The sequence below is a fragment of the Ictalurus punctatus genome, chromosome 20 (genome assembly GCF_001660625.3).
Source record: "Ictalurus punctatus breed USDA103 chromosome 20, Coco_2.0, whole genome shotgun sequence".
Classification (NCBI taxonomy): domain Eukaryota; kingdom Metazoa; phylum Chordata; class Actinopteri; order Siluriformes; family Ictaluridae; genus Ictalurus; species Ictalurus punctatus.
Window position 1 is genome coordinate 4,772,620 of NC_030435.2, and position 25,134 is coordinate 4,797,753.

Sequence of the window (25,134 nt, forward strand, 5' to 3'; positions counted from 1 at the left end):
CTGCCTATGGTGAAGAACTTTCTTCTTGTCAAGAACCATTTTTTATTATATAGCCTAGGCTCTTGAGTTGAGCTGTGTGTTTCTTTGGGGATGAAAGAAGTTTTTTATGTTTCATTATAGGTACTTCAGAGGAGTGTATTTTTTTTTTTCTTTTTCTTCAAGGTGTCAACACTTAACAGGTTAAAGTGAACCCTGTAAGGTTCTTTGTAGGACTGGAAAAGATTCTCCGGTCATCACTTTGGTTCCTTAAAGCATTCACTAAGGGATTTTAGAGAGCTTATGACAACATAGTTCTTGGTACTGCTGCGAAGAACCTTTTCTGGGTTCTATAAAACACCAGTAGCTTAAATAGATGGTTCTCTAAAGAACTTGAAAGTAAAAGTTTCTTTGTGCAGCGTAAAAGGGTTCTCCTATGGCATTAGGCTGGGGGGAAAAAAAAACTTTTTGGTTCTAACTGGAATCTTTATTTTTAAGAGGGCATACTGTATTATACTGTACCTTTTAGTGTGTATACATGGTAATGTGAATGTAGTGTACCTTTAGACATTATTTTTAGGCACACATTTGGATGACCTTTTAACTATAATTAGCTCTTCAAGTAATCCAGGTAAAAAAGATACACTTGTGGACACCTGATCATCACACCAATATGTGGTTCTTCCCCAAACTGTTGCCACGGTTGTATAGGATGTCTTTATTCTGTAGCTTTCCAATTCCCCTTCACTGGAACTAAGCGGCCCAAACATGTTCCAGCACAACAGTGCCCCTGTGCACAAAGCGAGCTCCATGAAGACATGGTTTGCCCTGGTACTCGAGTGGCCTGCACAGAACCCTGACCTCAACCCTAATGAACACCTTTGGGATGAACTGGAACGCCGTCCCAGGCATTCTCACCCAACGTCAGTGCCTGACCTCGCTAGTGCTCTTGTAGCTGAATGAGCACAAATCCCCACAGCCACGCTCCAAAATCTAGTGGAAAGTTTTCCCAGAAGAGTGGAGGTTTTTAATACAGCAAAGGGGGACTAAATCTAGACTGTAATTCAAAAATCACACATGGGTGGAATGGTCAGGTGTCCATAAACCTTTGGCCATATAATGTCTACACTAAAAGTGCTTATTTGAGAAAAATATTTCCACTGTAGTACCTTTTTATTAGAAGAGTTTATGCAAGACATCTGAGCAGGTGTAATATCCTGCCATGTTAATTCGGATTTGACACTGAATGTCTGTTAAATTAAACAGAGAATTTCCTTTTTTTTTTTTCTTTTTTTTTTCTTTCTTTTTTTTTTTTTTTTTTAAATCCTAAACTGAAATTTCATGTAGAATAAAATCACATGATTCTTTCTCTGGGGTTTTGAACGATTTTCTATACTCCGTTTGGCAGTTCTTTATCTGTCAGTTCTGCCAAAAACAGATTGAAATGTTTGTTCAGTTATAATACAAATATTACGAGCCCTACACTCTTGGATATAAAAGGTTTCTCAGTGGTTCTTTGGAAAAAGTACCGTTTTTTGCTTCACAGAAAAGCTCTTTTTTTTTTACACTCTGATAGGGAAACGCTCTGTTGCAAAATTCTCCATAAAACCCTGAACTCCAGGGTCCTCGGTTTGATCCTGTGCTCAGGTTGCTTTGTGTCCTCGTGGGTTTCCTCTGGGTTCTCTAGTTTCGTCTCATTCCCGAACACATGCTGGTAGGTAGATTGGTGACTCTGAATTAGGTCTGAATGAGTGTGTGTGAACGTGTGTGTGCATGGTGCCCTATGATGAAGAGGATCCACCTGGAGGAAAGAATTTCCCCCAGAGGAACAAATTTTTTTTTTTTTTTTTTAAAGTAGTCCTAGAGCACCTGGTAATCAAAATGAGATAATTTTATTGGTCACTTTTAAGCAATACTAGTACGCCTGCAAGATAGGAATAAAAGACAACATTATGAATACATTTCAGTTATAATGCATTAGTATAATAATAATATAGTCATGCAAGAGTAATAATAAAACCACCCTGGTGGTTCTTCTATATTCATGGTTAAACATTGATGATATTTTGACAAACGATTTAGATTTCGTGGATCATATGAATTCTTTGATTCATGAAATTCTCTCATTATGCTCATCTGGTGTCTGAGTGTGTGAGATCGGTGACAATGACCACAGGGTATAATAATGAAAACTAAAAAAAACAACAGCGGTAAAACATTCACTCTTGAGGGTTTATTTGCGTGTTGCAGCCTTGCGTATCTAATCTATAAGATGCACTGCAGTTAGTCATGGTTTTGAAAAAGCAGAATAGAAATACTTACCATCATGTATCCATTGAAGTGGAGTATGACATGACTTGAAAATAAACCAGGCCTTAGTGATTGTTCAAATGAATACTCATGCTCCAAGCTTCAGATCTTGTGCTCATCAAACACACAGACGAAAGCAAAGATAACCGTGTTTAAAAGTTAATTCATGTAAACTTTTGCCCAACGGATTGATCGGATTATAATGGCTATAGCGATCAGTTATGGGAGGCTGACACTTTGGCCTTGTTAGTGACTTATGCTACTTTGAGTGATGCACCCAGAAAGCTATTTCTCAAGCTTACTCCTGTGTGTTATTTTGCTCTATAATGCCCAGAGATATGTGTGTGGTGACCTGGGAAAACCCTTCATGTGGTGAAATTTGGAAATTTTATATGATGTATTTTCTCAAATCAAATATCAGTCCATGCAGAAGAGATTTTTTTTTTGTGATCGTCGCGTCCAAAAAAGCTCGATTTTGCTGCGGCACTTTTCAAAATCTCCGAGGTTTTTTTTTTGGTGCATTTTTGCACAATTGCATGAAATTGTTTTGCGCGGTCTTTCACAGTGATGTTTGTCGGTACAGTGCTGTGAAAAAGCATTTGTCTGATTTCGTCTGTTTTTGTGTATATCTCGTACTTATTAGTTTTCGGTCTTCAAACGAAATACAACATAAAACAAAGTCAACCTGAGTAAGCACACAATACAGTTTTTATTTATTTATTTTATTGAAGCAAAAAAAAAAAAAGGGATTGTTTAAATGTCTACAATAATATTTTGGCTAATTTATTGGCACCATCGAGTTTTTTTTTTATTCCTAGATCCTTCACCAACAGAACACACAGGGTTCAAGTTGACTCCAGTCAAACGCCAGTCCACTGCTGTGACTAATAAAATAAATAAAATAAATAAATTAATAAAAGCTTAACTCCATAGCTATGCTTCTCAGACCCCACTTTGAGAACAACTGATTTGGAGCACATCCCGTAAAGTGACATTAGATACAAACGTTTTCTATATCTACCTGTGTAACCTGATTTCCATCTCATCCTTTCTCAAAGAGAATACTCAATGGCTTGATCTGAAACCTCTCTCTCTCTCTCTCTCTCTCTCTCTCTCTCTCTCTCTCTACTTGTGAGTGCACTCCTGAGTTCTAACGCTGACTCCGACCCTTGCATTTAGCAGAATCTGTGTTTTTCCTATAACAACGGCATGTTGCATTTCTTTCTGATTAATTGGAGGAAATTTGCATCGATGTCGGCTCTTTTAATCTGAGCTCTGTGCCCGGCTTGGCTCATCTCACTAGTTGCTTTGCATAAAAACGTCTCCCGGATAAAAAAAAAAAAAAGCTAATGTACTATACTATTATTGAAGCTATTGTTGGTTTCCTTGCAGGGATCTCATGGCATCCATCTGTCCTTTTGTGTTTGACGCTTTCCTCTTAAACCCCTTCTGTCCTGGCTGACGTCATGTTTACTTGTGTACATCACTTGATGTTGTAATTGACACCTTTCTGCAAAATAGATTCGTTACGGTGTCACGGCCAGTCACGGTGTATGATTAGACACTTATCTCACTCGAACCTGTTAGCTCTGTAGCCCGCTGTCATTGTAAACAAGTTACATTACTTCCTCTGCCGTCACTCCTAGCGCATTCCTAACTTGATCAAACATACAGAAGGACATGGCATTGCTGGCCAGAAGTAAACAAAATTGCATGTGTAATTGTAAAGTACAGTTGTAATCAAAATGATTCAACCCCCATTGCAAATCAGGTTTATTGTCTGTTTATTGACTGTCAGCTGTTTGCAATGAACAAATCAAGCAAAAGCAGTTGAAATGGTTCAGCACAATGAATGCTTCAAGTGGTTTCCCCAAATTCAACTGAAAATGCAACTTGTAATGATTTCTCCAGTTTCAAAATGATTCAACCCGCTGAATAGAATCCCTCACAACAGCACAAATATGTAAAACTGGTGTTGTCTTAAGCACATCTGATACAATTAATCAAGGGCTTCATTAGTTGCACCAGGTGTTCTTGAGCTGGAACACATGAATTACCTGAACTGGCTAGGGGCAGAAAATTTATGAAATACCTGGACGGGGCAGAAAAAGGAAGCTATCAATGGCTGCAAGCAGATTTTCTGAGAAGGCAGGTTGTGAAAAACCCTCGAGTGACTAGAAAAGACCTGCAGCAAGACTTGGTGACAACAGACACTGAGGTTTCAGTGAGCATAGTCAGGCGCATACTAAACGCAGACGGTTTCCATGCCAGAAGTCCAAGACGTACACAACCACTGACCCAAAAACAAAAGAAAAGTCAGCTCAAAATCATATAAATAAGCCACAGAAGTTTTGGGATTCTGTTCTGTGGAGCGATGAAACAAAACTGGAACTTTTCGGCACAATGGATCAACGTTATGTCTGGAGGAAGAAGAATGAAGAAAGAACACTCTATCCACAGTCAAGCATGGTGGAGGCTCGGTGATGCTCTGGGGCTGCTTTGCATCCTCTGGCACTGGAAACCTGCAGCGTGTGGAAGGCGAGACGGATTCATTGAAGTATCAGGAAATCCTAGGAGAAAACGTCATGCTGTCTGTGAAGAAGCTGAAGCTTTGCGTCATTGCACCTTCCAACAGGACAGAGATCCCAAGCATACCTCAAATTCCACCAAGGCTTGCTTGCAGAAATCCTGGAAGATTCTACAGAGCCATCACGGTCATCTGACTTGAACCGCATAGAAAATCTCTGGTAGGATTTGGAGAAAGCGGTTGCAGCACGCAAAGCCAAGAATATTACTGAACTGAAGGCCATTGTTCATATAGAATGAGCTTAGATTCCTCAGGAAGCTGGTGTGTGGCTATGCATCTCATTTGCAACAGGTCATAACAACAAAAGGATGCTCTACTAAGTACTAAAGATGCTTGCCATGAAGGCGTTGAATCATTCTGAAACTGGAGAAATCATTATAAGTTGCATTTTCAGTTGAACGTGGGGAAACCACTTGAAGCATTCATTATGTTGAGCTATTTCAATTGCTTTTGTTTGATTTGTTCGTTGCAAAAAGCTGAAAGTAAATTTTGACAATGAACCTGATTTGCAATGGTTGTTGAATAATTGTGTTTGCAACTGTATTTGCCATAAAGCAGCTCTTTTAAATGGCCTTGCTTGCCTGTGTGTGTTTTTTGTATATTTCTGCTGCATGGAGAATCAGCGATGTGATGCACAATGGCCTGAGGCCATAACAGAATTAGGCTCACTGGTTAGTTAGTATGTATATGAGCTTGTGTGTGGGTGTATGTGAGAAGCAGAAAGTAAGAGAGTGTGTGTGTGAGTGTGTGTGAGTGTGTGTGAGTGTGTGTGAGTGTGTGTGAGTGTGTGTGAGTGTGTGTGAGTGTGTGTGAGTGTGTGTGTGTGTCCGTGTCCCCTGCTGTTTTTATAATCCATATTTCGTTGGCATTGTGGTGAGTCAGGAATGCTTCTGATGGAACAAAACTCCTGGACCTTATGGAAGGCGTCCCGGTTCATTGGCGACTCTTCAAAATAAAATAAAAAAAAAAAAACTTCAGATATGAATAGAAAAAATATTGGATGGAAGATTCGGTGAAGCCGCTGGTGTGTTGATGCCAGATTGGCATGGGGAAGTTCACCATTTGCATATAAATAATGTAATTTGCACAGTGCTGATTATATCCGAGCTGAAATGGCATGGGATCAAATTGTAATTAGAGGCATGCGCTTTGCTATGCATCATGCGTGCACCTTGATTTAGAGAGGCCAAATGACACCACTGTGGAAGCCAGTTGAATATAATGATGCAGAGCGAGATGTAAGAAAGAACATTACATACACAATGACATGGACGATGTCTTTCATAAAAACCTATTACGGTATTCATGATCTCTCAGAAAAGTGTATTATGACATCATTTGTCATATTATCATTATTATATTGGCATATTGCCCAACCCTAAAGCTAATCCAGATGATCTGGTGAAGATAGGAGAGGCCGGATTTATAGTATCTTGATGCAAATGGTAAATTATGATCATTGGTGTCTCACAAGTCAGTTGTGTTGTTTGTATTTTGTCTCTCGTGTGTGTTCAATGTCTGCTGCTGTTGTCACTTGGTGTGCACTGTCCAGCATTCATTTTCATTTTTAATTCTGTTAAGAAACAGAAATAGTCGTGTGTGTGTGTGTGTGTGTCTACATACTGTAGGTCTCAGAGGAACCAATCATTTCTGGTACTTTCTTCCAAGCGTTATTTTTTTCATTTATTATGTGATGGTATATGACAGAATAAGAACCCACAGTCATAAATGAGTTCTTTAGGTTTTTTTATTTTGTATTTGCAAGTCAATCATTAGTTGCAGCCCTAAAATTTATTTACTGTGTGATATTAAGTTTTGTGACCTTGGAATATATGTGGCACTGATAAAACCCCTCGGAGTTGTTTGTTTGTACAGGCCATTTAACTCGGCGTTTTGTTGGCACTAGACATTGCAAAGGGTCACACTGACTTAGCTCATACCCGAGTTTAAATGTGCACTTGCACGCACGCATGCGCGCACGCACACACACTCACTCGACATTGAGACCTTCTGTCAGCATCAGGAATCGATCTGGGACGTGAAACTCCTTTTTTTTTTCTTCTTCTTCTTTTTTCTCTTTTTTTTTTTCTTCCTGCTAATCTCTGGCACCTTCTTTGTTGGAACTTGTCCGAAACGTGCCTGTGAAGTCGTCGAGTTGTGACGTGTGGCCTGGGAGCTTGATTTAAAAAAAAAAAAAAAAAAAAAGTAGTATTTTTTTTTTTTCGTGTTTCTGTTTCTTCAAGTGTGCAAGTGCTAGATTCTTTCGAGCAGGAACGTTAAGCACAGGTCATGCATGCGGTATCATGGAGCGGATGATGAATGTGACAGATCATGACCAATTTGATTAGTTCCGCCAACTTGGCTCCGGAATGGGGAGGACAAGGTTGCTCTGACCTGCGGGCTAATGGAGCGTTCTGCTGCCACTGAACTGGCAGTCCTCCTCCTTCATTCCTCTCTTAATGCTTTTCTCTCTTTTAATGTTTTTCGCTGTCCTTCTCTCCATTCTGTTATTTAGCCACCTCTTCGTTTGGAGTAAATACTAAACTCTGTATGTTTTGAACAAAACACACTGCAATTATATCGATCCATATTGTGGTTGTGATTTGCGATATGAATTGCATTTATATGAATACGGGCCTCCATTATTAGGGAGAAATTTATTTCCATTTGTTGAATTGGGGTGGTCAGAGCAGTGACTTGTGACAAGTAGATTGTAAGTTATTAATGTTATATTCACCATTCACTTGGTAGACTTGTGAGACTTCAGTCGACTGCTGATCTAGCGTCAGTGATGTTTTTCTCTGAACCAGAACCTGCTCCTTACGGCTTTCTCGGTTTGTTTTTATTTGTATTTTTGAACAGTCAGTCTCTTGGTGGTCTGATGCTCTGGACTACTTGTTCCCAAATGATATTTTTTTAAACACTAGCTAGCTAAACCTAAAGTGAAGATTTTTATCTTTATAAGATGTCCTTGCTGTTAACATATTGCTTCCTTGGACACAAACCCAAACCTTGTGGCGATGGACTGATTCTGCTCAATATAACATGTATAACAAGGAAGTGTAAACGTGTTTAATCATATGATCGTTCTGCTAAATATACCGCTGACTGTTGCAAAGCTCTGACACTAGAGACTCCTTCCATTTGGTAAATAAACATCCGCTTACCGAAAGAGTCTCCATTTAAAGGATGACACACAGTCATCTGCCGTACAAGTCCTTGGGTAAGTAGCATTAATAACCTGTGATTTGCCTTGAAGAAGGTGCTCTTATCCCTATATGAAATGCGATACACAATCGAAACCGTCTTTTTTCTCTTTCTGCGGAAAGCGATAAGTGCGTGTCTCTTCGCTTGGCTCACCATGGGGAAGGATGTGTTCCTTTCAAGCATATCAGATCACCCCAAAAGAGCAGAGAGAAGAGTGTTTGAAAGATAAAGGATAATGTCATGTAATTATGCCTGCTGTATCTTGGATAAAAATGGAGGGTGCCAATCTGGCTATTAGGCTTTGTTCTTTTCTAGGTCTGTGCACATAAAGGAATCAACAGTCGCATTTTCTTATTCACTAATATGCTCTCTTTTTTTTCCTTCCCCATCATATTTTCGTTCTTTCCTTTTTTTCGTTAAAGATCAGCTCACATATCTGTTTGAGCAAAGAAAATCAACAGCACAGAGAAGCAAATGCATAGTCGGTTTTCACTGCTTTTGGTTGTTTTTCATGATTTCTTCACGAGTTCTGTGGGAGGCTTGTGTTCCTCACCTGGGTTTTTCCTTTACTCTGCTTACACAAAGAGGGCTTTTATAAGTGTGTGTGTGTGTGTGTGTGTGTGTGTGTGTGTGTGTGTGTAAAAGTGAGAGTGAAACTTTTTCGATATTGCACAGATATTATGTACAATATATGTGACACAGTTTTATAGAATAGTGTTTACGATGGTAATTTGAGATATTGTATAATTATTTATATGAACAATAAAAATGAGAAGGAAAAAGAGATGAAGCATGAATTCATCCAGCTTCTATACTGCTTATCCTTCTTCAGGGTCACGGGGGAACCTATCCCAGGGAGCATCGGTCACAAGGCGGGGTACACCCTGGACAGGGTGTCAATCCATCGCAGGGCACAATCACATACACATTCACACACCCATTAGCATACCATGCATGTCTTTGGACTGGGAGAGGAAACCGGAGTACCCGGAGAACATGCAAACTCCGCACACACAGGGCCATGGTGGGAATCAAACCCCCGACCCCGTGCTGTCCACTAAGCCACCATGTGCCCCAGTCTCACACCAATTGCTAAAAAGCCACCCCACACACTTACTCCATAGATCCTATTTTCCTATTTAAAAACAACACAAAAAAATCATTATATTCATTTGCTCTGGGTGAAATGCTCCAAAATACCTACACTCAGGTCTGAAAATATTTGGACATCGATACACGTAATGATGCCTATTTCAAAATGATGGATTTTGAAACGAAGCAATCAAGATGTGACTGAAGTGTATAGACTTTCAGCTTTAATTCAACCACACATGTTCAAGGGCTTTATTAGTCCTGAGAAACTCATATCTCCCTGTATGGAAGTTAAAGCCTCTTTCTTGCTGCAACCTGCAGGATCCCAGTCCTGATGCACACACCTAGTCTTAACCAGATGTCCTGTGAACCTTTCAAGCAACGAATAGTGCACTTCCTGTTTGTATCTGTATTCGTATCTGCTCATCTGTTTGTATTTGGTTATGATGGAATTATCAAATATTTCAACCCCAAAAGCCACCCCCACCCCCCAAAAAAACATTTAGGTCTTCTCACTTAATGGTGCTGTCTAATGTTTTCTGTCATAACTACTTCTGGTGCCCGTAGCTCATGAAAGATGACATGTCAAAGCAAATAAAAGGACAGCCTGAGACAATGATCTTGTTTGGACACACCCGTTGGTTCCTGCCGGTCATACAGGTTATTGTTTAAATACTGAAAAAAACATCAGTGAAATCCGCTCATGAAAAGTGTGGTAACGATTTCCACACTAAAAAAAAAAAAAAAAAAAAAAAAAAAAAATCACAATAAATTTAAGTAGCATCTTAACTCTGTAAAAATAAATAAATAAATAATAAATACAAGTCATCTAAAGGATATCATTACTTTACCGAAACACTTGAGCGTTCAAAACATTTTATAATACAATAGTTAGGCCTTAAAGCACAAAACAGAAAATATTGTGAGTTCTGTGAACACATGCAAATATAATGAGTAATTTTTTTTCTTTAGTTTTTTGATTATTTGCAAAATAATAGTAAATTTAACCCGGTAAAGTAAGTTAAATATACATGTTGGTTTTAGCCGCATATTTACACGAATAATTAACTTAATACAGAACTTAAAGCATTTACACTGATCAGCCATGACATTAAAACCACCTGCCTAATATTGTGTAGGTCCGCCTTGTGCCACCAAAACAACTCTGACCCATCTAGGCCTGGACTCCACATGACCTCTGAAGCTGTGATGTGGTATCTGGAACCAAAACGTTAACAGCAGATCCTTTAAGTCCTGTAAGTTGTGAGGTGGGGCCTCCATGGATCGGACTTGTTTGTCCAGAACATCCCACTGAGATCTGGGGAATTTGGAGGCCGAGTCAACACCTTGAGCTCTTTGACATGTTCCTCAAACCATTCCTGAACATTTTTTGCAGTGTAGCAGGGCGTATTTTCCTGCATTATCTCTTCCCCTGGTAAGCGATGCGCGAGCACACACAAACACACACACACACACACACATGGCCGTCCACATGATGTAAGAGAAAATGTGATTCATCAGACTGGGCCACCTTCTTCTATTGCTCCATGATCCAGTTCTGGTGCTCACGTGCCCATTGTAGACACTCTCAGCAGTGGACAGGAGTCAGCATGGGCGCGCTGATCGGTCTGCGGCTACGCAGCCACATACGCAGGGAGCTGTGATGTACCGTGTGTTCTAACACCTTTCCACTATAGCCAGCATTAACGTTTTCACCCATTTGTGCTACGGTAGCTCTTCTGTGGAGCCTAGCCTTTTCTCCCCACGTGCATTAATGAGACTTGCGCACCCATGACCCTGTCGCTGGGTCATCGGTTGTCTTTCCTCGGACCACTTTCGGTAGGTCAAGACCTCTCGTTTTTGGAGATGCTCTGACCCAGTCGTCTAGCCATCACAATTTACCCCTTGTCAAAGTCACTCAGATCCTTACGCTTGCCCATTTTTCCTGCTTCCAGCACATCGACTTCGAGAACTGACTGTTGACTTATTGCCAAATATATCCCGCCTCTTGACAGGTGCCACTGAAACAAGATAATCAATGTTATTCACTTCACCTGTCAGTGGTTTTAATGTCATGGCTGATTGGTGGAAGTAATTTTAATAATTTGCCGTTTTGTTTAAAAATCACACGGTTGTTTTTATCATATTTACGGAAACACTGAATTATTTTCTTTAAGAATCATGAGATTTATTGTCGTGTACACAGTAAAAACACCACGGTTTAGACCACACAATTGTCCTTACACAAAAATATACAATTATGTATGTATGTATGTATGTAAATTATACAAAAAATCTGCACATATTTACAAAATATGCATATATATGTTGTGCAACAATCAGGGTAACAGTTAGTGAGGGTAATGTGGAGTGAGGTAGTTAGTGTTTAATATATTATATTGTTCAGGAGTCTAATGGCTTGAGGATGAAAACTGAAAAACTGTGAGTCTTTTTGTCCTTGATTTCACACTCCTGTAAGATCTCCCAGACGGCAGAAGTGTGAAGAGGTTGTGTTGTGGATGTGTATTGTCCCTGATGATGTTGTGGGCCCTCCTGATGACCCTGGTGCTGTAAATCTCCTGAAGTGATGGGAAGGCTACTCCGCAAATGAACTGTGCTGTTTTTTTTTTATCACACGCTGGAGAGCTTTCCTATCCTGAACAGTACATACCGCACTGAACATCTGTAAAAGTTGCCATGCCAAATTTTCTCAGCCTTCTTTAGAAGTACAGTCGCTGTTGGGATTTCCTGAGGAGCTGCTGAGTATTGATAGACCAGGTGAGATCCTCGCTGATTTTCACCCTCTCCACCTCTGTCTCACCGATGCAAATTGGTTGCTGCTCCTTCCTCCTCCTCCTCCTCCTCCTCCTCCTCTTCCTCCTAGGCTCAAAAATCATCTCCTTGGTCTTATATACATTTAAGGAGAGATTATCACCAGGCCATCAATCCTGCCACCTCTCTTCTGTATGGTATTTCCTCTCCACCAGTAATCAGTCTGATGATTCCTATAAGAAAGGTAATTTAGATATGCATTATTATATCTAACATAAGACATGTTTACCATTAACGATGAACCTCTGACTGCATGGGTGGTCTCATCATGATGCTCCAGTCCACATTTCACATCCAATGACGCTGGATATTCCTGCTTGTCCTGCTTATGCTGCTTCTTTAGTTTATCAAGACTGCATAGAATTGACATTTTCTTTGGGGGAAAAAAAAAGGTGACCATATTTTTCACATTCTAAATTTTTGTGCTTGTGTACATTTGTGCGTTTGTGTGTGGTGTAGCCCAAATCCCTTTCACCTGTTTCTGGGACCTGATGGATTACTTGGCTGCTCTCCATGACTCCTGTGTGTGTCTGTGTATGTGTGTTTGTGTGGGTTTTTTTTTGTTGTTTTTTTCTCTCCAGATGTAACTGCCAGTTGGCACTCCTGAACATGCAGAGCCCCAGTTTGAATATTCAACACATGTGCTTTATTAAGATGCCAGTTGCACAGCAGATAAAAGGATCTTGCTGCTATTAATCACTGTTTGGGCAAAGTGAGCTTTATTTTGTTTGTGTGAAGATTTGTGTACTCGATGACACCATTTAACCTCTTGAGATGATGTCATGTGTACTGATCTGGCATGATCCTACTGGTATAACTGTTCCAGATGTCTTTTTATTTATTTATTTTTAAAGGTGCATCACACTCATTGTCAGTGTCGTGCATCATCACGCTCCTTGACTGCAGGAACCGATCTGAATATGTGGCGTAATTCGGTTTGCGAATACTTGACTTGACAACATTAAAGGTAGCAACAAATGAATAAAACATACGATGTGGTGTTCTTTAGTAAATAAATAAATTGTTAGCATTGGCCAATTTCAGTGGAATAAGAACGATGAAACACTTTAGGACATAATGTTGTAGGAAAATAACGCTTTTCCACACGACTGTGTCCTTTATTTATTTATTTTTCCCCCTTGTTGTGTTTTATGCCTTACATGGCATGCATTTGAAAGCAATTTGCCATTCAGTGTTCATTTAACATCTGTAATTCTCTTAGGGATTAGCCTGTTTCATGACTTGATGGTAACTTATGTTTGCTATTTATTGAAAACCCATTAAGTGCTACCCCCACCCCCCACCCAGAGGGTTTTTATATGGCAAATGCAAATCTTTGACATTTTCTTCTCTGGATATGAGGCTGTACAGAAAGCGTTGATGCTCTCTTTGGTTTAAAAAAAACAACAACAACCGTCCAGTGGCTATGAGGTAAGTTAAGTTTTCTCTTTTCTTCGAGGCTGTTTTGACCTTTTCTTATATTTTCTTCTGGTTTTACTTTTATTTGCTTTCCAGAGGATTGTCTCGAAAATTTCTGCATGGAATTGAAAAAGCACACACTCCCATGTCCCTTTGCTTTATGTTTTATCTGGATTGTGTCAATGAGTAGCATACTTGCATAGTTTATTTTTATTTTTATTTATTTTTTATTTTTACTGTTTCGTTCGCCTCACACCTCCAGGGTCGGGGGTTCGATTCCCGTCGTGGCCCTGTGTGCGCGCGGAGTTTGCATGTTCTCCCTGTGCTGCGAGGGTTTCCTCCAGGTACACCGGTTTCCTCCCCCAGTCTAAAGACATGCATTGTAGGCTGATTGGCGTGTCTAAAGTGTCTGTAGTGTATGAATGGGTGTGTGAATGTGTGTGTGATTGTGTGCCCTGCGATGGATTGGCACCCTGTCTAGGGTGTACCCCGCCTTGTGCCCGATGCTCCCTGGGATAGGCTCCAGGTTTCCCCATGACCCTGAAAAGGATAAAACTGTATAGAAGATGGATGGATGGATGGATGGATGGATGGATGGATGGATGGATGGATGGATGGATGGATAATACAATCCTGACCACTGAATGTAAACATTTAATGCACTTTTGACTTCTGGTTCTGCCATGTGGTCTGAATGGCCTCTGTTGAAGTGTCTTGTCTGAGAAATTTATTTATTTATTTATTTATTTATTTATTTATTTATTTATTACATATGGTGAGTTGAATGGGTCCCATGACTAAAAATACGTCATTGTTTTTAAATATAAAAACAATGTTTCACAAACAAAGTGATCTATTTGGGAGAGAGTTCTCGAAAAGCTTCGTTTCCGCTGGACCAAAACACCGTCTCAGTGTGGACGTAGAGAAATTTATGTGATTTTCAACTTTATCCGGATTAATGTGGACGTGGCTTTAGTCTTCCCATTAAAGCCATGCCCCCAACCCACGTGCACATGCATGTATGGTGAGTAGAATAGAATGTCCGAATGCTTGTGTAAGAGAAAGGGGTTTCTCAGTTTTCTTTTAACATGATTGACAGGTGAGTAGAGGTATCTCTACGTCCTGATTGGTTAAATGTTGGTGGACAACATCATTTCTTTTTTCTCCTATTTTATACAAATATTACAAAAAAAACCAAACTGATTCTACCTTCAATTGCGGTTACGCCAGAGACCTATTGAATTCTCAATTCTGATTGATCAGAAGGTGTTACCTTTCTATAACAGCAGCTGTTCCAGTAGTTCCAGCTGAAAGACAAATCACAGGTTTATATTAACTATATTAATGCACTCATTCTAATAAGACATTTTTTTACGCTCCACATAAACAAAGCCTAATAATAAACATAAAAAAATGTGCAGCAGGGGAAAGAATAAATATTCCCTTCCTCCCTATTTGTTAAATCTTTTTCCAACTTCACCAATCTCATACTAGTTCTACATAGATTTTGAGCTCAATCCTGCAGTCCCCCCTGACCAGGATTTTGGCCAAATGGGATTTAAGTCTAGTAATAGCAGTTAGTGTAGCGTATATTATCATTTATTTTACCAACAACCACCAAAAGCCTCTATTTTTGTCCCTTTAAAGCTACTACACTGTATACGGTTCTACACCCGTACACCCGAGATACACGTTTAGGCTTTGTGCTACAGTTCGAGAGACTGATTTAGCTTGTTACAGATATAGAAGTTCAGCAGTCTGCCTTGTTTTCTGCAACACGAGTATGTTTGTGTTTGCGATGTCCCATATATAAACACATACCTTCTAAGAGTTCATTTAGATCGCTGAGTACTGTAGATTCTGGAGACGGGGATATTTTTGAAGTCCTGGTCTGTGTCTAAATTTATTAGCAAATATAGCAAGAAGACTTGGCCATTAAATAATTCACTCTTATTCTCCCGGTCATACCGCTTCCATAACCAGTCGTTGTTCAGAGTCCAGACCAGGAAGCAACTTTTAACTCCAAACCGAGCATGGAGAAGCCCAAACATTCCATCATTCAAGTTTACATCCTCACTCCTGTGGCATTTTATTTATTTATTTATTTATTTATTTATTATTTATTTTTTGTGCCAGCAAATTCTGTGTCTTCCCAGCTCTTTTCAAACTGGCCTGGATTTACCAGCTCGCATTTCTCTGCTTGTTAGCCTCCAGTGACCTTCACAAGAGGATACAGGCTGACATCTTGGCGGGTTAGGAAAGCTTAGCCACATGCTGGGAAATACATTTAGAAGCTCTTCTACTGTATGTATCGAAGAGTCAGGATCACTGGGGTCGTGTATTTCTGTATATTTTGCTATAGCAGGTTGAAACTTATCTAAGGACACCGTTGAGCCGTTCAGAGTTGTTTTTTTGCTCAAGCACTGTGGATCTCTGGTAGTGCTGGGATTTGAAATGACAATCTAGTGATCACTAACACATAACCACTGAGTCACCGCTTCCCCGTTTACAATGATGAATAACGGGAAGTGAGTGAATTACATTTAAGGAATAAAACACTGAAGTATTGCGTTCCTTCTGTAGCACTGTCATACTTGTTAACCATTTAGAGTTGCATTTAATGTTGTCCACAAAACCAGTTTCTAAGTAATAAGTTAAGACAAAAAAAAAATAAAACCCCACATCTCTTTATTATTCGATAACGATTATGTAGATGGTCTGCCATACAAGTCCGTGTGAATAAGCTGTTACTATAGAAACGAGAATGTATTCAAACAAGTACTCTGTGATGTAGGTTACAGCTGCACTATTGTCAGAACTGCTGTTATAGAAAATGAATCTGACCAATCAGAATGGAAAATTCAACTACACTGTGCTTCAAGAGATCATTTAGCATGTAGACAGAGCAGTGATGTTGGAGGATTGGGTCAGTGAAGTGAGGGTGTGCCAACAGGTTTAACTGGCTCTTAAATGCTCCTTTTTTAGGGTGTACCAACGGGTTCAACTGGTCCTTAAACTTTCACTGTATTTTAGAGCCCACTGTGTCAGGATCTATCTGCTTGTTGTGTGGGTGTGTGGATTTTATGGCTAGAATTTGCCATTTCACCCAGGAGGCTTCTGTGACTCTAACAGAAATGCCTTCACTAAGAGGAGGAGTTGCCAAGACTGACTCACTTAGTGTGTGTATGTGTGTGTGTGTGTGTGTGTGTGAGAGAGAGTGAGAGAGATAGATAGATAGATAGATAGATAGATAGATAGATAGATAGATAGATAGATAGATAGATAGATAGATATTGTCCATCAATGAAAATATTTCATTCTTGTGTAACTAGGAGCTAGGATTGTAAAGCTCACACGTCCTTAGGCAAAGACAAAGAAGACAAAGAACTTGGGAACAACTTGCTTATTCTAAGCAACAAGGCATTTAGTGTAGGTTAGTTTACACAGACGTTTGTTTCTCCATTGTCACAAGTAACAAAGAGAAATATAAAGAAAAAAATCAAATAATTATGTACAGTGTAACTAATATTATATATGTCTTAGTGGTTAGCACATTCGCCTCACACCTCCAGGGTCAGGGGTTTGATTCCCACCGTGGCCCTGTGTGTGCCGAGTTTGCATGTTCTCCCGGTGCTGTGGGGGTTTCCTCCGGGTACTCCAGTTTCTCCCCCAGTCCAAAGACTTGCATGGTAGGCTGATTGGCATGTCCAAAGTGTCTGTAGTGTATGAATGGGTGTGTGAGTGTGTATGTGATTGTGCCCTGCGATGGACTGGCACCCTGTCCAGGGTGTACCCCGCCTTGTGCCCGATGCTCCCTGGGATAGGCTCCAGGTTTCCCCGTGACCCTGAAAAGGAGTAAGCGGTAGAAGATGGATGGATGGAGTGTTTTATGAATTATTCCCCAGTAGAATTATGCTAGCATCATGGAGTTTAGTAAACCATCTTAAAGTATTAAAGTAAATTATCGAATGGGATTTAAACATAAACATTGTCAAATAGTTTATTATAGTAAACTATAATGAATTTTCATGAGGGTGTATCTGAACATGTTTGGGCGCTTTTAAGATTTCACTCTTACAGTCACTTTCACAACGGCTAGAGCTGTTGATTTGTTCCTAAATCTCTGGCACAAGTTCTCTCTCTAGTTTTCATTTGGCAACTCTGATATGAAAGTTGTGCTCTGATAAAAATGTGTCGGGGCCAGACTGATGGCACTGGATAGCCAAAATAGTCGAGGTAAAAAATAGCAAATAAAATTGAAGCTTGTGTGTATGTGAGTGTGCCCTGCAATGGATTGGCTTCCTGGGATAGGCTCCAGGTTCCCCGTGACCCTGAAAAGGATAAAGCGGTATAGAAGATGGATGGATTATTTATTTATATATATATTATATAAAGCAAGCCAGGTGAAAGGCTTCACCACTTATTAAATAAATAATACACAAAGTAAAATAAAAATGATCGGCTTGAATTGCACAAAATTGCCCACAAACCTCCAACAAGCCCAGAGTCGCTCCTGGGTTCTCATGCAGTTGGGCTAAGTGTAAAAACACGCTGAGTGTGAGCAACACCGACAGAATAATTAGGATCTAACAGTGGATCTGCAGTGTTTAGTGGTTGTTTAGAGACATGGTATGTGGGGTTTTTTTCTGTGTGGGTGTTTTGAGAGAGACAAAGTCTGCAGGGCACATGTTTGGGCTCAGATTTTATGGAATTCTCTATAACCGAGCATGAATTTACAGCTGTCTTATGTTCATATTGCTGAGCTGAACACAGGTTCAGTTTCCACCAGGACCTCTGGATTGATATTTGAAAGGACAAAGAATTCAAATGGGATAGCATGAAATGTACGAGCGTGTGCTCGTGTATTGTTTTGCATGACACTAGTCTGTACTGTTTGCATGTTCGGATTTTATTAATGACCGTCTTTGGAAGATAATGCTTGACATAGGAAAAAAGGGCTTGTGAATAGGGTATAGCGCTATTTGCCCTCTTCCTCATACACGAGCTTACAGATGCTTACGATTGGCTAGTGTCTCTACTAGGGGAGAGAAAGCATATCAGCTGCCAAATTGCCTAAACTTTCTAAGGTTACAACTATTAAATTAAGTAATAAATGTGGTAGCATAACTCCTGAACACCTGAAAAGCATGTGGAAACTGTTTTGCCATATAAACACAGTTTTCCCCCCCTGTGTGTGTGTGTGTGTGTGTGTGTGTTTATTTATTTATTTATTTATTTATTTATTTATTTAGCAATACATATGTTTATGCATATACATACGTATGTGGCAAAATAAATTCACACCAGTCTTATACCTAAATCATATTCAAATGATGTTTTAAATAACTGAAATGCAAACAATATTTGGCAGACCTTAAATACATTCCCAATATTTTTTTAGCTACGTGACCCTTGTACTGTGTTTATGTAGTGAATAAATGATTGTCGATCATTTTACATATTGCATAACTTGTCGTTTTTGTATAAATATGAAAAGTGTCTGCCTTAAAAGTGATGTACATGGTTGGCACATACTCTTTAGATTTCAAAATAAATAATAATAAAACAATCATTCTATAAAGAATTTTAGCAATGTCTGCCATCAGCCAATTGGATTTCAGCAGGATTTTCACAGGATTAGTACTGAACTACTCTAAAGAAACTTGTAGTATGTTCATCTATGGTCTCTTTGCTTTATGTAACTTGGCATGACCTGTCCACTGGGGGCTGCTTGCGAAGGGTGCTTGGACCCCGTAGATCACTGCTTGTGTCGAATTTCAAATGTGAATATTCAAATGCAGTTTGTACACACACACACACACACACACACACACACACACACACACACACACACACACACAGTCTGCTTGATTTGGCAGGATTGTTTTGTCTCTTATTCCCCACACACACACATACACACACACACTTCCCTGATATTTCGTTTACAGACTGCGTGTGAATTTGAATGCCGCCACTGTTTTGCGCTATGTGAGATTTACAATAGGGATTTTCTCCTCTCCAGCATTAAATCACGGAGACAGATGTCTGCACACTCTCCTGACCTCACTGAGAGGCCTGTATTTCTGTAGTAACATAACTCCTTCAGGGGGCGTTTTTCGTGTGTGTGTGATTTATTTATTTTTTTGCCACAGTGGCTAAGATCTGTATGGGCTGGGCGTAAACAGGTTCAGGTTCCGAATCAAACATTCCTGCCTGTGGAAAGTGTCTGTAAAACAGCTGTGCATCTGAAGACCGCTTAGATCTTGCCTTTAAGACTGAAAGTAAGGCCAAAATGTCATATTCCGACTATATCGCTACACGTTGCATTTGTAATCTGCTTTACTTTGACTAAAATGATTTCAGTTTGTTGCATCATGCGAGTGCCATGACTAGAACAGATACAGAAATTCTCATCTGGAGCGTCTGGGACTCCTCGGGATTCAACAGTATTTGCCTATTGCTGTATTGCAAATAAGTCCAGTACTAGTATAATGATTAGCAAATAATGCATCACATGGTTCTTACTCTAGTTTTATTTAGTCTTTGTTGATTTTGATGAAAGTGTTGTTCTGCATTTCCCCCTCCAATCAGTCCTTCTTCTTCCCTTTCCATGTCTTTGACTTTTTCTATGTCTTGGTTTAGAGCTACAGATGAGTGCAAAAGTTTGCATACCATCCATCCATCCATCTTCAACCGCTTACTCCTTTTCAGGGTCGCGGGGGAACCTGGAGCCTATCCCAGGAAGCATCGGGCACAAGGCGGGGTACACCCTGGACAGGGTGCCGGTCCATCGCAGGGCACAATCGCATACCCACTCACACACCCATTCGTACACTACGGACACGTTAGACATGCCAATCAGCCTACCATGCATGTCTTTGGACTGGGGGAGGAAACCGGAGCACCCGGAGGAAACCCCCGCAGCACCGGGAGAACATAAGTTTGCATACCCTTGACAAGAAATATATAACTTGGTTATATAGAATGTTTTACCCATTTTTCCCTAATTTGATTTTTGTCATTTCCCAGTCACCAGTCAGTTCTCCTGTATTATAAGCCAGCTATCAATCAGGGAGGGGAACAGCTAATATGTGCTTCCTCTGAGATACATGAAGACAGCCAATCGCGTCTGCGTCACAGCGCAGCGTAACACTCTCAGAGGAAAGCGCTATCTGCCCTCTTCCACATACATGAGCTCAGAGACGCCTATGATTGGCTAGTTTCTCCAATACAGGAGAGAGGGTATGGCCAATTTTTCTCCTTTGGACTCCCAGCCACCAATGGCTGTAGCATTGTTGGGATTCAAGCTCGCAATCTGTGGATGATAGGCTGAATGCGTTTCTGTTGCTCTTCTCCATAGCGTTTACACATAGATTTATAGCAATAGGGCATTGACTAAATTAGGGTGGATTTCCTGTGCAAAATTAGCCTGAATGGTCTTACTAGTATGGGGCAGAATTCAATCCATTCAATCATTTCTACAGTAAGTGCTTTATCCCAGGATCATGAAGGATCTGAATTCTATCCTGGGAACATTGGGTGTGAGTCAGGAATACACCCTGGATGCGATACTCATTCACTCACGCACTCCTTTATGCACAATTTATTTAACCAATATTGTTCGAGTCGTTGGAGGAAACCAAAGAACCTGGTGGAAACCCACAAGGACACAGGAGAACACGCGCTGACGCTACATACAGAGAGTAACTCCCATTTTAACTCCCAGTTTAATATCCCATTTTATAACTCTATGAACGTAAGAACCACCCACTCCTGCAACTCTTCTATTGGGTCCCATGGGACCCCAGTCTGGATGCACGCCTCTCCCTCCAACCTCTTTCATATTGTCTGAGCAGCCGGTCAGTTGTCGTCTTTGACCATGCATTCTTAATTTATGTCCTTGCTGCAGATTAACGTATTTCTAATACCTTCAAAATTCACCTAGAAACCACCTAGAAGCTATACATAACCTAACATAAAAAAATAAATAAATAATAATAAAAAAAACGCAGTTCAGATTCTGTTGCACTCCCACTGTATGAGCAAGCCACATTTTGTGACTATGAGTGTACTGGTCCATCGATTCATACACACTCTTTTATGTAAGACCAAAGTGAAGAGATGAACTGTAGCATTTCTTTTTCTCAGCCCTGTGAAACAGGAGGGAGCGAGGAAGCGCATGAAAAGAACTTTGTTGAGCAGCCAGCTCGGGCTATGAAAAGCTGCCTTCAAACACAATTTAGGAAGTTGTTCCTGCATAAAAAACGGCGCTCTTTTTTCCATGGCAGTAGAACAGAAAGATGTGGAACGGGATGCTCAGTAGTTGAGAAAGGTCAGGTGTCTCGCAGCTGCCTTACCTCACTACAGAGCTCCTTCATATGCTTCATATTTTGAAATAGATTTTTTTTTTTTTTTTTTTTATGTATGGCTGTTTGTTCACAGAATCTCAGATGTCTAAGATTTGTATATTTTATACACACACTGTAGTTTGTGCATGCTGAGCTCATGTCTGAATCACACCGAGTCATCCTCGAGATTATCCACTGATAGGGCTGAGCGGAGGTGTTGGGGGAAATCTTTCGGCCTCTCCACATTAATCCAACGCCTGAAGTGCGTTTTGCCACCCGCTAATCTCCGGTGAGTGATTTTTTTTAGCGAGGCGGGGGATTTTTTTTTAGCAGCTTGGTTGTCTCCATGCCTCCGTACCTCTTTTAGTCTTCGTCTCCTTTCCTGCCCTCTAAGTATCTCTCACACCTAGCACTTACCCTGACGACTCAACTCATTACTTCCCTTGAGAGGTCACCCGCAACAGGACAAGCTGTTAAGTGCTTAGAGAGGAATCGTTAAGGATGAATCTGTTTTTATCTGTTTTAATTTGTGAGGCACAGGTTGGACAAAAAGATTGCAGGTTGGTCACGCTAAAAGGACAGCAACAAAAGCGTGAAAATGGCGACAAAAGCAATATGATATAAAATCCAGTGTTCAACATCTGTTTTATAAATACTATATTATATCGCCGTGCTGTTGAAATTCTCGATCCTGATTGGTCAGAAGATGTCGACTTTTATTATTTAGATGTACAGGACTTCTCTACAGTTACCAGGAACGTTTAGTTGCAGTTATTGCTGCACAAAGGGGTCACACTAGATACTGAAAACCAAAGTACACATATATTTGCAGCTCACAGATATGTAATTTTGGATCATTTAAATCAATAAATAAATGACCAAGTATATTATTTTTGTCTGATTTGTTTAATCGGGTTCTCTTTCTCTACGTTTAGGACTTGTGTGAAAATCTAATGATGTTTCAGGCCATATTTATGCAGAAATATAGAAAATTCTAGAAAAGGGTTCACAAACTTTCAAGCACGATTTGTATATTAATGTGCCTTCTAATATGTTATCATTTCTATAGTAACAACTATATGTGGACAAACCACATAAAGCATTTAAACATGTGTCTAATTGTTGAAGTGGTGAAGTTTTCCGTAAGGAGGCGTTTATTTGGGATATTTGGAAGGAGTCTCCAGTCTCAGCGCATTGTCGCAATCAGGAGGTTTTCCACCACAGGAAAGTCTTCAGGACAGATGAGCTTATGTTTATGTGTATTTTCCTTTCCTTGTCTTATTAACTTCAAGAAAGAGGAAAAGAGAGGATGATGAGGGAACAACTGTTTCAGGAACTAACTCGTTTCATGGATATTCCACAATCTTGTATAATGTTGGATGTATAAATGCATAAAAAATGTACAATATCTCATTCTTTAATGCATGAAAATTGGAATAGTTTTTGGAAAATAATAAACTAAGGGCCACTTTGTGGTTGATGTATATATTTTTCCCTAGTACGTCATGCCCCATTATGTTTTATTATTTACAAACACTGTAATCACTACATATGTGCATTTCAGGCAAAATCACTAATATCTTTCAAAGCATCATTCGAATTATATTTGACTATTGAAACTGCTGCACAAACACACGAAAATTTAAACTAACGCCACAAAACAAACCTCATCCACTGCAGTCCGTGTGTGTGTGCGTATGCGCTTCATATTTCGACTCAACACAGCCAGCGAGCGTCATCATATTCCTCACCTTGCCGTACCCTCACACGTTTAGTCGCATACAGATGATGAACAGCAAAATCATCTCACCGTCTAAACCGCTGCTATTCTATGGAGAGAGAACATTCGCGCTTTTACGCCTCGCAGCTGAAATTAAAGTTTAATCAAATGCAAATTTGACCCCGTTTGGAGCTTACCTTTCAGAGCTCAAACACTGAGACAAACTGCTGTGTGAGGTGTGGCCAGTCAGTCTTAGGAGAAGGAAGGTGTGGCCTTTGTGTTTGTCAAACTGAGTGAAGGAGGCGTGGCCTCACTGTCTGTAAATCTTAGGAAAAGAAAGGTGTGGTCTTTGTGCTTGACAGGCTCAGTGAAGGTGTGGCCTATGTTCCCGTCCAGACCCATGAAATTGGCATGGATTTTGTTTGCCAAGCCAAGTGAAGGGGGTGTGGCCTATGTTTCTGTTCAGCCCAGTACAGTACAGGAGTTGTGGCCTATGTTCCTGTACAGTCCAGTGAGTTGCTGGCTTAAAAATGATCAAGAATGTTGAATGGCTATATAGGAACCACAGCGAGATGACAGGATTCTAAAAACATTGCCCTTAAACCAACCAAGTGAAGTTGTGAACTCGGGAACAAGTGCATTAAAATCCATTCTAGTTCTTCTAAAGTGGAAGCTAAATTGTTCCCTGTGGCTGACTCACTCGGTTATTTCTCCACTCTTGGGCCTGTTTCTGATGATTCACTGCGTGCAAGAAGGCTGAGGAGGGGGCAGCCATTTCTATTTATAATAGCAATACTTATGCATTTTATTTATATAGAACGTTTCAGCAACTTGTTCACCTCCATTATTGAGTCAGCGAGAATAACAACGGGCACACTGGAACTTGGATGCATCTCAGTACAGCCCTGTAGATGTGACCTTTCGATGGCTTCTGCATATCTCTCCATCTTGTTTTTCTCTGCTCCTTTATCACTTGGTCTGTTTTTCCTCTTTCGCTCATCCTCACATTCTCAACCCTCTGAAACCAAACTCTTATGTTGACCTTCATCTCTCGGAAGCCGCTTCTAGAAACAGAAGCCTCGGTCCTCATATTTCAGCACGCTACAGGATGCAATGCTGAAAAATAGAATGAAATGAAAAATATGAAAATGAAAAATAATGAAATGAAAAATAGATCTCTGGCCATATTTTTGTATTACACCTAAGACAGTATTAAACTGCATTTTATGGCAACCTTATAGTGTGCTGTGAAAAAGTATACTGATTCCTTCTGGTTCTGTGTATATATCATAGTAAATTGTTTCAGAAATTAAAAAACGAAATCTGTGTTAAAACAAAGGCAATCTGAGTATCATTTAAAAACTGTATTTTCTGTTTAATGTTATTTATTGAAGCAAAAAAAATGTATTAATACCAGCTCGGCATGAGTGAGAATGTATTTGCCCCCGTAATTACAAATTGCCCAAATCTATGAAACAAGTCCTAGTCCTAGAAGTAAGCGAATGACTGATCTCCAGTTATCGGTAGCATTCGGTTTCAGTTATTGCTACTAAAGGTGGCACAAACAATTTTTTAAGTTTATGGGGCATTTAGTTTTTCACATCAGGGATAGGTGTTGGATACCTTTTTTTTTTTTTTGCTTC

The 25,134-nt window shown here is 40.0% G+C and overlaps 1 protein-coding gene across 1 annotated transcript in view; it reads left to right on the forward strand.

The window, feature by feature from the left end:
• Window positions 1–25,134, forward strand: part of ppm1lb (protein phosphatase, Mg2+/Mn2+ dependent, 1Lb) — an 87,983-nt gene that overhangs the window by 6,041 nt on the left and 56,808 nt on the right. The window lies entirely within an intron of this gene.